Genomic DNA, 14,381 nt, shown 5'->3' with positions numbered 1-14,381 from the left:
AGGTGTGATGAAGAAATCACACCTAAAACTCGTGGGGCAGAAGGACCTGAGGTGAGAATTAAACTCGTACCAATCTATTCAGGGAAGGCTGCTATTACTAGTGGGAGAGGAACAAAAGATCAGACAATAACAAGAAAAATAGCAACATTATGGGGAATTATAGCAGGAAACTACCAGATATAGGAAAAAATGTCATCCAAACTTCAGAGGCATTTAGCATTGCAAACAGACGTGAGCAGAGTCACCTCTCCATGGTTGAAGGGGGGAAAACTATTAAAAGCTCTAAGGAGAACTCACCTACAAATGCAGACACACTGATTGTATCAGATCTCACCACAAGTTTAAGACCTTGGAAACCATGGAATAGTGTATTTTGAGCCCTCAGAGGAAATGACTGTAATAGCTCTCAACTGAGCTTGTGAGAGCCCGCAAAGCTCTTTTACAATAGACAGAGAGTGGCTAGGAATGTGGATCAGAGTTTAAAAGCACTTTCTGCTCTTGGCCTACATGGCAGCTCCCAGCTGCCTACAAATCCAGTACCAGGCCTCCACAGGCATCCTGAACAAAAGGCGTGTATTTCCATACACAAATATTAAAATTGTATTTTTTAATGTGTGTGTGTTTGTGGGTATGTGCATGCGAGTTAAGGGCCCCAAGGAGGCACATGTCCTGGATTTGGCATTATAGGTGTCGTAAGTCATCTATTTGGATGCTGGGAAATGAACTTGGGTCCTCTAGAACAACAATTTGAGCTTGTGACCACTGAGCCATCTCTCTGGCCAATAAATAAATAAGTAAATAAAAGTGATAGAAAAATAAATATATTTCCAAACAAGGAGAAACGGAGGTGGGTCATGACTACCACATCTGTACCACAGAAAATGCTTAAAGGAATACTGTACACAAAGGAGTGACAAACCCAACCACAGGAGCTTAGTGGAGAACAATGTTTATGAGGGGACTGACTACATGACCAATGGACAGTTGGAAAGAAAGCCATCGTGCCTGACGCAGGAAACCAGAAGACATTAATACTAATGGGAGAGGAAGAAAAGATCAGACAGCAGTCCAACAGGGAAATAACAAAGTTATGGGAATTAAGTATTCCAATAGTAAATGTAAGTGGACTCGACTTACCAATAAAAAACGATGCAGACTAGCTGGCTTGATTACCAAACACTACTCACTTTGTTGTTGCAAGAAACCCACTTCACTAGCTAGAACACTCACAGACAGTCTAGAACCTGTCAAGCAACAGGAAGGCCAAAAGAAGCTGGCCTGGCTACTCTGATACCTGAGGGGTAAAATCAAAATTAGAAGAGATTCTAAAAAGGCCCCTATATATTATAAAGGTAACACTTCATCAAAAAAGTATCAACTCAAGGCCAAGAAACTGTGGTGATGGACCATGGGGCCTATGGAAAACCTAGTTCATTTTCAATTACATGGATATAGCATTAAAACAATTGCTAATGTCTTAGGGCCATTCCCATAGAATAGTGCAGCTCTCAGCGGAGAACCTCAACTGGTCAGTGTGCAGAGGGTAAGGCGGCAGTGCTCAGCTCTACGTGGGACATACATATCGTGCCCCTCCCACAGTGCTCAGGGAAAGGTGAGAGTGAAAGATTCTCCGAGCCAGAGCTGGGTGAGAGCTTCGAGGGAACAGTACAGTACAGGAGAGCAGATGCTCGTATGAACCCAAAGCAGTGACAACGAGCACAGACCTGCACAAGCCAGGCAACGTCCTGGCAGAGCCGCTGGGGCTGCCGAGGGGACAGTAGGCATGAAATCCCATCACTAGTTTAGGACCTTGGCTTAGGGTGTCACTGCTGTGAACACGTGTGCCATGACCAAGGCAACTCTTATAAGGACATTTAACTGGGGCCAGCTTACAGGTTCAGCCCATTTGTCATCAAGGTGGGAGCATGGCAGCACCCAGGCAGTCATGGTGCAGGAGGAGCTGAGAATTCTACATCTTCATCTGAAGGCTGCTGGGAGAAGACTGGCTTCCAGGCAGGTAGGATGAGGGTCTTAAGCTCACACCACCCACAGTAACACACCTACCCCAATGAGGCCACACTTCTTATATACTGCCACTCCCTGGGCCCACAGACTATCACAGAGCCTTTTGGGCTTTAATAGCTGCTGCTAGGAGGATATGGGGATCAGCTTTTTAAAATGGCGTGGCCCTGAGGTTAACTACACCCCACATTAGTTCCTGTCAAGCAATATTCAATGGGAGTAGGGGGAGTGGGGATGGAGAGTACCAATGTGAGGGTGAATGTGGGAGAGTTTCAGTGCTAAGATGGGGAAGCAGACAAGAGCTCCCATGCCTAACCAAGAAGCAGTCTCACAGCTCACTGTTGGGATATGCAAGGATGGGGCTGGGCAAGACTCCCGAAGCCTAGGGAGTAAAGGCAGCTATAGAGAATGAGACCAGGAAACCCTCATGGAAAATCAGCAGGTGCAGTAGTGACCTACAGGATGGGAGAAAAAAATTGCAAATTATTAATTTGATGCCCAGAAATCAAAGGAATTTTAAAAGCTTTTAAAACTTTAAAAATTTCAAACTTGGGCAACAGGTCTAAATAGACGCTTCTTTAAAAGAATGGGTCATATTTTCTTTATAAATAAAGCATCACATCATCAGTGACCATCGGGGAAATGAAATCAACCCCAAATTTATCAGCTGACTCCAAAAAGACCAAAACTTGGCACCAGCGAAGATGCAGCGGAAATGGAACCATTGCAAACTGTTGGGGTGTAAGTTAGCGTAGTCCAAGAAATATTGAGAGCCCTCAAAAGATAAAGCTAGAGCCCCCACATAAATTAGCAATTCACCACTAATTAGCATGTGTATTCAAAGGAGATAAAATCAGTATGTGGGAGAGACATCAGCATTTCACATTCAATGAAGGGTTCTCCACAGTAACCAAGAAATAGCAGAAACAGTATCGAGCAGCAGATGTGCTGCACATACACCATAAAGAACGAAACTGGCTGGGTACGGCGGCTTGCGGCTGTAGTCAAGGGCTGAAATGGCAGGATAGCTTGAACTCACAAGTTCAAGACCATGAGGACCTTCAGGCAAGTATTTTAGGAGATACATTTTGGTCTGAGGTGAACATTTACACTCGTATACTTGTGAACATTACATGGAAAGTACCCCATCACTATGCATGCCTTTTACATTTTATATATTAATTACTTTAATAAAATCATTCAAGTGGTAGGTACAGCAGCAGTTTGTAAGCCTCACCTGGCATATGCATCACTCGGGGAGCTTTCAAATGCCTTCCACATTGTGTGAGTAATAAACTTCTCCACTTGGGCCACATCCCACAGAGTTTCTGATTTAACTGGTTCCATGCAGTTCTAACGAGCACCAGACCGACAGCTACTATGCAGAATGCTGAACCCAGTTGCATACAAGAGAGTTATGGCCATGCCTTCCTGTGCTCCTCATGAAACCTTCAAACACAAGAGTGGCAAATCTCAGGGAAGGAAAAACAAACACAGCCCCTGAACCAGAGATTTCCCTAACTTCCCTTGCCACACCCAGCCAACATCCTCTCTCCTTCCTGCTCCTGGAACCCCCTTTTCCTCTCAAGCACCTCATGTAGTAAGTGACTGTGTTGGATCAAGGCTCAGGCCCGCTGTCCTTGGAATACATTGAGAACTTCAGTGCTGTGAAGTCAGTCTCGTTTGAAATAAGCCACAAGGACTGCGACCTGAGTTTGACTGACCATCATTGAAATCCTATACTCTTTTATTCCCTGGTAGCATCGTCCCACTGCATGCTGACCAGATTTGATGTGAGCCTTGTATCTGAACCCAGATAGCTTTTGATGCTACTCCTGACAGGGACCCAACATTGGCCCTGGGCAGTGTGGCAACAATATTCCCGGAAGCCAGGAGCTGTTCTCAGTGTTTGCTCACAGGACAGCAACTCAACAAGAAAAATGGATATCCGTTAGAACCTTAGCACACTGGACTTCCTGTTATATTTGAAAGGTATCAGGTGGCCTAACAAAAGGCCCAGGGAGCCTTGGTGGCACTGCCCAGCTCATATACTTCTCCACCCCATGGGGCAAGCGACACTCCTTCTGGAGTGGCTGTTCAATGACAGAGAAGGGGTGGGAGCAACTTCTAAGGACCTCACTGGTCTTCAGTGTGGCGACTATAAGTCCAAGAATTCACTGGATTCCTCCTGAGAGCAGGCTTTGTGAGCGGACTAACCAAAGTATGACTTGTTTCCCTCTAGGGCTTAAGTGGGACTTTTTCCGAGGCTGGGTTTGTCATTCTTTGCTGCTAGGTGGCGCTCGAGGACAAGTGCTCTGAGGCCATGCCAGCAACTGCACGGGCCTCACCTGGAACTTCTGTTGTTTCACTGCACTGTAGAAATTCAAGTTAAGCATGCGGCTTGGAGCGCCTATTCTCCAACCATTCGTTTTTAACCTGGGAAAATAGTTAAAGTGACTTCCAAGGGAGTTCTTTTGGGTATAGAGCTTTAGGGTAATTCTCATAGGGTGATCTTCCCATGGTTTCAATTCATTTTCTAATTTTACCCTATGTGAAATAGTCAGAGAATTCCCCATTTACAGAAATCGGCATTAAAGCTATGAGTTTACTCCTTGGAAGAAGTGGGGAAACCCTAACAAGGCTCTAATTACATTTGGAAACTGTAAACATTAACCAAGATGGATCAGTGGAACAGTTCCTTGGTAAAGAAAATCTGTGGTCATCTTCTGTTAGGGCTCAGGCTGGTACTTGTAGACTTCTAGCACATGAAGAATATAAATCCTTTCTTTCTTTTTTTTTTTTTTTTTTTTTTCCGGAGCTGGGGACCGTACCCAGGGCCTTGCGCTTGCTAGGCAAGCGCTCTACCGCTGAGCTAAATCCCCAACCCCTATATAAATCCTTTCAATTCAAGCATACCTATGAATCTCTGAAAGGATTTTCTCAGACTGAGAACACATGTAAAACTTGGCATATGTGAAGTAGTCGAGGGTCTCGGGGGAAGGAGAATTCTTACTTCATGGTGTGTATTTATACAGTTCTCTCAGGGAAGGTTAGTCTCAGTATGGCTAGGAGAACCTGCAGGAACTCTGTATTGTGTATAGAGGATCAGCACTTGTCCTTGAGCGCCACCTAGCAGCAAGAGAAAGGCAAAACCCAGTTCCAACAATGACCTCATATTACATTATGTTACAGTATAGGGCAGACAATGACCACATGTTACAGTATGTCACAGTGTAAGACAGACAATGACCGTATGTTACGATATGTTACAGTGTAAGGCAGCCGAGACTTTTTTCTTTTCTTTTCTTTTTTTTTTTTCGGAGCTGGGGACCGAACCCAGGGCCTTGCGCTTCCTAGGCAAGCGCTCTACCACTGAGCTAAATCCCCAACCCCAAGGCAGCCGAGACTTAAGAGTTAAGAATCTTGCCCAAATGTGGCAGAAACTAATACTGTGTCATAGTGAGGTTAATATCTTTTTGCTGGCCGCTTATTACATAACTGTATTTGGATTCTCCAGAGGAATGGAGCCGATGGAATAAATATTACCAGAAAGGGAAGTTAGGCTGGCTAACCTGTATGGTCTGGGTAGTCCAGCAATGGCTGTCTTCACGCACAGAGAATGAGAATCTGGAAACCGCTTGCTCTATGAGGCTGGATTCCTGGGAGCCACCAGGTCTTCAGACCGCAGAGGAAGGCTGTAGAAGCTAGGCCCTAGTGTCCAAGGAGAATGGAGGCAACAGTGCAGGCAGAAAGGACAAGATAAATAGGCAATGGAAAGGCAAGAAGGAAAACCCCACAAAGCCTACCCAGCAGACCTTGTATCTGGGCTGCTACTGAAAGCTGCCCCTACCTTCAGGGCTGGTCTCTTCACTTCAGTTGCTATAATCAAGGAGTGCCCCTGAGGCATGCCAGTACTCAGCCAGATAACCCCTGGCAGATGTGCCCAGAAGCTCCCTTGGGTAATTCTAGATCCTGCCACGTTGGCGATGTGAACCATCGCAATTGACATTCTTCCTATACTTTCAATCTTCCCAACACTCCTACTACGGTTCCATTTTTATAGGTGACTTGAGCATCAGAAAGGTAAATATTCTCTACCCAGGAGTCACATTCAGGAAGTAGTGTCAGGACTCAAACAGGTAGCGTTTCTCCATCTGGTCTCCTAAACAGCCTTCTCTACACTTCTCCAGTTCCCGCTTTAGACCCTTCCGATTCCACCCATGACACTACCAAAATGGTGTCTGCCAGGGTCTCTGGAGATTGCCACATCACCCAACCCACCAGTCAGTGCCCCCAACTCTGGTCCCCCAACCTACTCCCCCAACTTCACCCCCTGTCATCGTGCCCTGCCCCCCTGTCTCCTGCCCTACCTGTCAGCATGTGACCTGCTTGACCACACTTCCTCCTGATACCCTTCTTCTCCAGCCTTCCTCCCACCTTTAGAGTTTCTTCTCTTGCTCAAGCCCTAGCATCTTTCAAAGTCCTCTTTTCCATTCCTAGTTAATGTTTGAAGGCACCTTAGCAAGATCCTCCAGGCTCTGGTTTAATCGTAGTCGCTAAGCTGAGGACTCCTGCCTTTGTAAAATCAGCCAAGATCACTCTCCCAAACTGACTTAAATGCCTGCTGATCCCTTCACTAACATCCAAACATCTCAGACTTAGCAAATCTAAATTTATGATAGCCACCATGACTGCATCCCTAACTATGCTGTGCACAGTTTTCCGTTACCCCACCACCAAACCCCTGTGGGTCATCCCAGAGACTTCACTTCCACTCCTAACATCCAATCAGTCACGAAATCCTACTGGCTCTCCCTTCAGAACAGATCTCATATGGCTACTTCCCAGGACGATGGTCAGCCAACCTTAACACAAGCTCCTACATAAAATGCTTCCACATTGCCTCTCTGATATCCTCTCCACAACCTCCCCTTGCTCACTCTGCTCCCCTACAGTGGCCCTTTCGCAGACCCCTCAGATGTAGCCCCCACCTTTGCCCTTCACTTTAGCTGCTCTGCTAGCATGTGTTGGGGTCGGCCAGGAGTTAGGGGACTCAGAGAGGAGGTGGGCTCTCAAGGGGGCAGCTCAAAACATTCAACTGCTGGCATTGCAATAAGCAATCCTCACATTGCTTGAAACCATTCACTTAAAGGTGAACCAGCAAAGGGCCTTCAAACAAGATGAGGCATGGCTACCGAGGCTGAGAGCCAGCCTGGAACTAGAGCTAAGTCTCATAGCCTATGTGGTCCACTGTCTCTCATGAGAAAGGTGTTTCAGGTCGCAGTGGGCTGGCCTCTTCCCCATCAATCACTACGTAAGGAATTGCTCTACAGGCTTGCCTGCAACCCAGTACATTGGAGGCATTTTCCCAGCTAGAGTCCCCTCCTCTCAGATGACTCCAGCCTGTGTCAAGTTGGCATAAAATTAGCCAGCACAATTGACCCCTTGTTAGCTTGGCATAAAACACTTTTTTAAAAAAGATTTATTTATTGTATGTATGTGAGTCCACTGTAACTGTCTTCAGACACCAGAAGAGGGCACCAGATCCCATTACAGATGGCTGTGAGCCACCATGTGGTTGCTGGGAATTGAACTCAGGACCTCTGGAAGAGCAGCCAGTGCTCTTAACCACTGAGCCATCTCATCTCTCCAGCCCCACACAATACTTTTTTAAAATCATAACCTCGGCTTTTTTTGGTTCATCCCCAAGATCTCAGATTAATAAATATCATGAATGTAAAACATATTAAAAACTTAAAAGTTGGACACACTTCCTCTATTAAGCCCACACGTACTCCAACAAGGCCATGCCTCCTAATAGTGAAACTCTCTGTGGCCAAGCATTCAAACACATGAATCTGTGGGGACCACAGCTATTCAAACCACCACAGCACCCAAGTTTGTGAAAGAAAAACCACTGCGAGTTTTAATTACATATTGACTCTCACACACGGACAAGAGGAAACTTCAATACCTCATTTAATCAATAGATCATCCAGACAAAAACTAAATAGAGAAATGCTGGAGCTAACAGATACAGAACATTTCACCCAAACACAAACGAATATACCTTCTGCTTAGCACCACCTCATGGACCTTTCCCCAATATTGACCACATACTCAACACAAAGCAAGTCTCAACGGATACAAGAAGATTGAAATAGCACCCTGCATCCTCTCCAACCTCCACAGATTAAAGCTGGATAGCACTAGCAACAGCAGAAACAACAGAAAGCTTACAAACTTATGAAAGCTGAACAACTCTCTCCTAAATAAAAAGTGGGTCAAGAGAGAAGTTAAGAAATGAAAGATTTTTCTAGTAATTGAATGAAACTGAACATACAACATACCAAACTTATGGGACTCACGGAGATGATTCTAAGAGGCAAGTTCCTAACACTCAGTGCCTGCATTAAAAATAAAAATTAGACTTCAAGTTTCCACCATGTTCTTGGGGACGAGTATTGCTGGGCTGTCTGCCTGTGCTGTGCAGCCACGATGGATGCAAGTTTGAAACATGGCAACTCTGAAAGATATTAACTTTCAGAGACTGAAGATTGGAGACTGAAGTCCATCAAAAACATCCAGAAAATGACCAAGTCTATGAAGTACACCGGGCTGAGCAGGAGCTGAGGCTCGAGTGTATAGAACAGGTTCCTTGGCTCTGCATGAGAGGCTGATGCTAAGGGACTTGAGGACAAGAAGAAGCACCTCATTATCGGTGTGTCCTTTGTGGTGCTATTCATTCCTTGGTGGCTAAACTGATGAAGAATGACACGGCTGCCCTCACGGCGTCTGGGAAAGAAGTTATGATTGTTGGAGGTGGTGAAAAAAATCAAGAGCGTACTTTATAGGATTCGCTCTGATCAGTTTGGTGTCATTCAAAGGCGTGGGACAGAAGCTCCCTACTTTTGGAGTCATATTGCCCTTGAGTTGCTAAATTCTGGATAGGAATTTGATGAAGTCTCTATCAGTTTTAATCAGTTCAGGTCTGCTCTCTCCTACAAGACAGAAGAGAAGCCCATCTTCTCTCTCAATACCATTGTGACTGCTGAGAACATGGGCATTTATGATGACATCGATGCTGATGTGCTGCAGAATTACAAGGACTACAATCTGGCTAACATCATTTACTACTGAAAAAGTCCGCCACCCGTGAGCAGAGTGCCAGCATGACTGCCATGGACAACACCAGCAAGCACCCTTCTGATATTATTAATAAATTGATATTGACTTTCAACCCACCCACCAGGCTGTCATCACAAAGGAACTGATTGAGATCATCTCTGGGACTGCTGCTGTGGGTTAGTGAGAATCAAGTTGCATCCTCGGACAAGAGGTAAAGAAGAAAAACGCAGCAATCTGACTTTAACTGATTGCTGTCTTTGTTAGAAGAAACTTGGTCCACTGAGTCACAAAGACAGCAGGATGTTTGTAAATTACCTTACAATAAACAACTTACGATGAGAAAAAAAATTAGAGATCTCATACTAATAACTTAACAGCACACCAGAAAGCTCTAGAATAAAGAGACGACGACACTTCTGAAATGAATAGAGGGTATGAAATAGTCAAACTCAGGGCTGAAATCAACAAAATAGAAACAAAAAAAATCAATACAATCAATAAATAAGATTGAAAATCCTTTCTTCAAATTAAGGCAGAGGAAGAATATCTAAAATAACACAATCAGAAGTGAAGGGGGGTACATAACTGCAGATACCAAGGAAATCTGGAGAGTATTAAGGACGTACTCTGAAAACCTGTCTTCCAGCAAATTGGAAAAATCTAAAATAAATAGATAATTGTTTCAGTAGGTACCACCTACCAAAGTTAAATCAAGATCAGATAAGCAATTTAAACAGCCTTATACGCCCTAGTGAGAACAAAGAGGATTTTAAAATCCACCCCCCAAAAAAAGCCAGGACCAGATGGTTTTGGTGCAGAATTCTACCAGACTTTCAAAAAAGAGCCAAAGCCAACATTCCTCAAAATCTTCACATTACAAGGCCATGATTACCTTGATACCCGAACCACGTAAAGACCCAATGAACAAAGAAAATTGTAGACCAATTTCCCTTATGAATACAGATGCAAAAGTACTCAGTAAAACAGTTGCAAACCAAATCCTAAAACACAACAAAAGGTCATCCACCATGATCAAGTAGGCTTCGTCCCAGAGATCTAGGGATGGTTCAATATATGTAATTAGATAAGTGTAAGCTAACTTCGATGGTTTGAATGTTTTGCCCAGGGAGTGGCATTATTTGAAGGTGTGGCCTTGTTTGAGTAGGTGTGGCCTTGTTTGAGTAGGTGTGGCCTTGGTGGAGGAAGTGTGTCATTGTAAACATGGGCATTAAGACTGCCATCAAAGCTCCCTGAAAGCCAGTCTTCTCCTAGCAGCCTTCAGATGAAGATGTAGAACTCTTGGCTTCTCCTGCACCATGCCTGCCTGGATGCTGCCATGCTCCAACCTTGATGATAATGGACTGAACCTCTGAACCTGTAAGCCAGCCCCAATTAAATGTTGTTGTTCTAAGTGTTGCCTTGGTCATGGTTCACAGTAGTAAAAGCCTAACTAAAGCACTAGCAGATAAACAAACTGAAAGAAGGGGAGGAAAAAAACCCACATGATTATTTCATTAGATGCAGAAAAGCCTTTGATGAATCTAACAGCCCTTCATGATAAGAAGTTCTGGAGAGATGAGGGATACGAGGAACATACCTAAACATTAAAAAGGCAATTTACAGCAAGCCTATAGCCAACATCAACTTAAATGGAGAGAAACTCAAGGCAATTCCACTAAAACCAAGAACAAGATGAGGCTGTCCACTCTTCCATATCTATTCAATACAGTACTTGAAGTCTTAGCTATATGACAACCAAAGGAGATCAAGGGTGTGCAAATTGGAATGGAAGAAGGCAAAGTATCTTTATTAGCAGATGATATGATAGTGTGTGTGTGTGTGTGTGTGTGTGTGTGTGTGTGTGTGTGTGTGTGTAACTCTAAAAATTCCACTGGAAAACTCAGCTGGTAAACACTTCCAGCAAAGTAGCTGGATACAAAATTAACTTGCAAAAATCAGTAGCCCTCTATCTACAAATAATATAAAATATCTTGGGGTAACTCTAACCAAGCAAGTGATAGACTTCTTGATAACAACTTCAAGCCTTTGAAGAAAGAAATTGAAGATACTAGAAATAGAAACAGAAGATACAAGGAGATGGAAAGATCTCCTATGCTCAAGGATCAGTAAATAGGATTAATATAGAAAAATATGGCATCTCACCAAAAGCATGTACAGATTCAATGCAATCCCCGTGAAAATCCCAACACAATTCTTTACACATCTTGAAAGGTTGATTTCCAGCTTCCTATGGAAACATAAAGATCCCAGCAGAGCTAAGATGATTCTATGTAATAAAAGAGCTGTGATTGGGAGATATCACTGTCCCAGATTTCAAATTATACCACAGAGCTACAGTAATAAAAACAGCTTGGGGCTGGCACAAAGAATAAATATGTTAGTTGATGGAATCTAACTGAAGACACAGACATAAATTCACATATGTATGGATTTTTAATAAAGTAGCCAGAAATACATATTGGAAAAAAGACAGCATCCTCATCAAATGGTTCCAGTTAAACTGGACAGCTGCATGTAGAATCATCTAAATAGATCCATCCTTATCACTCTGCATAAAACTCAACTTCAAATGGATCCAAGAGTTCAAGACAAAACCAGATAACCAGATACACTGAACCTGACAGAAGGGGAATTGGGAAATAACTCTGAACTCATTGGCATAGGAAGAGACTTTCTGAACAGAACCCCATTAGTTTGGTCACTAAGATCAGCAATTAATACACGGGACCTCATGAAACTGAAAAGCTTCTGTAAGGCAAAAGACACTGTCTATCATTCAAAGTGGCAGCTTCTAGAATGGGAAAAGTTTTTTTTACCAACTATACATTCAGTAGAGGGTTATTATCCAAAATGTATAAAGAGCTCAAAAAACTAGATAACAAGAAAACGAATAACCCAATGAAAAAGTGTGGTACAGATCTGAACAGAGAATTCCTTAAGAGAGGAAGGTCAAATGGTTGAGAAATGTTCAAAGAAATGTTCGACATCCTTGGCCATCTGGGAAATGATAATCAAAACTACATTGACATTTCATCCTACACCTGCCACAGAATGGCTAAGCTCAGTACCATAAATGGTAGCTCATGCTGGAGAGGATGTAGAGCTGAGGGGAGTCCAAACTTGTACAACCACTGTGGATGTCAGTGTGTCAGTTCCTCCAGAAGTTAAAAATAGCTCTGTCTCAAGATCCAGGGCACATTCCCAAAGGACAGTTCATCCCACCACAGAGACACTTGCTCAACCATGTTCACTGCTGCTCTATTCAGAATAGCTAGAAACTGGAAACAGCCTAGACGCTCCTCAGCAGATGAATGGAAAAAGAAAAGGTGTCACATCTATACAGTGGAGTATTACTCAGGTGTTAAAAATGAAATCATGGGCTGGAGAGATGACTCAGTGGTTAAGAGCACCGACTGCTCTTCCAGAGGTCCTGAGTTCAATTCCCAGCAACCACATGGTGGCTCACAACCATCTGTAAAGAGATCTGATGCCCTCTTCTGGTGTGTCTGAAGATAGCTACAGTGTACTTATATATAATAAATAAATCTTTAAAAAAACAAAATCATGAAATTTGCAGGAAAATGGTAGAACTGAGTGAAGTAACCCAGACTCAGAAAGATAAATATGGTATGTAGTTGCCTGTATGTGGATATTGGCTGTTAAGTCAATGACAACCAAGCTGTAATCAATAGAACCACAGAGTTTATCTGTAGAGTAAGGAATTAGGAGGCACAGATAGATCTCATTAGAAAAAGGAAATAACCAGGAGAGGTCAAGTGTGAAGCAGGGAAAGGAAATTGGGAATATGAGGAAAGACAGCTAAATTTAAGGGCCATTTGAAGGGTAGTGTATAGACCAAGTACAGTGCACAGCTTCCTAAAATATACATATATGAAGGTAATCTAAGTGATAGCCAAATAATGACGGAGACAGAGCCCCAACTAGACATCTCTTGTCACTAAATGAAGCTACCAGACCTGAGGTTGGGTTACATTTAATTGAGTTTTTGGCCAAAGGTGTCCTATGGGAATCCTCAAATAACCCAGGATGTTGCCGACCCTGTAGGCTTTGCTGTCCACAAACTGACAGCAAGACCCCATTGCTGAAGACGACACTACACGACTCGTTGAACATGGAGAAGTTGAGCTGATGCCTACATGAGCCTTCACCCCTCTGCTCTCGAGTTTTGGGCACAGGAGGGAACTCTGCACAATACCAAAACAGAAAGAGAAACACCAACCTAGCCACAAACTCTTTGCTCTACACTGGTGTCCTACCTGCAAGGTGTGCTAGGAAGATGTTAGCACGAAGCTTGTGGGAGTGACCAACCAATGTCTGGTTGACTCAAGGCCCACTCCACAAGATGGAACCCATTCTGGACACTGCTTGAGTGCCTGAGAATCTGATAGTAGGTAGTTCAGGAACCTAGGGTAAAACCAAATACTACTGTTCCTTTAAAGAGAAGTTATAGGTGGGGAGGGCAGATGTGGAATGAGGGGTTGGTGGAGGAGACAAACACCAAATAAATAAATACATACATTCATACATACATACATACATACATACATACATACGGCCCTCTACATCAACATGGCCCAACCTCATTGTAATCATAGAGAATGTGCAGTACACACAGGGCTTAGAGAGGTCTGCGGGGGTCTGTGCATGTGACAGCTTCAACTTCCATGTTTACATGGGATTCCTGTGTGTGTGAACAAACGGGTCTCTGACTCTTGTGCCTTTTCTTGGGCTCTTTTCCTTCTGTTTGTTTGTTTTGTCCAATTCTGTTGTGTTAATTTTTGTTATATCATATCATATCACTTTCCCTCAGAAGCCTGTGTTTTCTAATGAGAGACAGAAAGGGAGTGGGCCGAATGGGAGAGGAAGGATGAGAGGAATGGGGTGCGGGGAGGAAAAGGAAACAAACAATGATCTGGATATGCGGTATGGAAAAACATTTTCAATAAGGGAAAAAATAAAATCGAAAATCTCAAAAATTCAAAGTCTCTCAATTATGGGCTCCTGTAAACTCAAAAACTGAGCTAAATGCTTTCTTACTGCAAGAACACAGGCACAGTCACAGTCTGAACAGAGCAAACTCCAACTACAGCAGTGTAAATAACTCAATGTCGGGTGTCTGAGATTCACTCCTGACTTCCTGGGCTCCTCCGAGGAGCTTGGCTCACTTCTCCAGCTCCGCCCTCTAAACT

The 14,381-nt window shown here is 43.6% G+C and overlaps 1 pseudogene; it reads left to right on the top strand.

The window, feature by feature from the left end:
- Positions 1-8,467: 8,467 nt before the first annotated feature.
- Positions 8,468-9,331, top strand: LOC116911643 (annotated as a pseudogene).
- Positions 9,332-14,381: the final 5,050 nt, after the last annotated feature.

This window comes from Rattus rattus, chromosome 10 (assembly GCF_011064425.1).
Source record: "Rattus rattus isolate New Zealand chromosome 10, Rrattus_CSIRO_v1, whole genome shotgun sequence".
Lineage (NCBI taxonomy): Eukaryota > Metazoa > Chordata > Mammalia > Rodentia > Muridae > Rattus > Rattus rattus.
The sequence above is the reverse complement of the archived record's forward strand: the minus strand, read 5'-3'. Positions and strand labels throughout refer to the sequence as shown.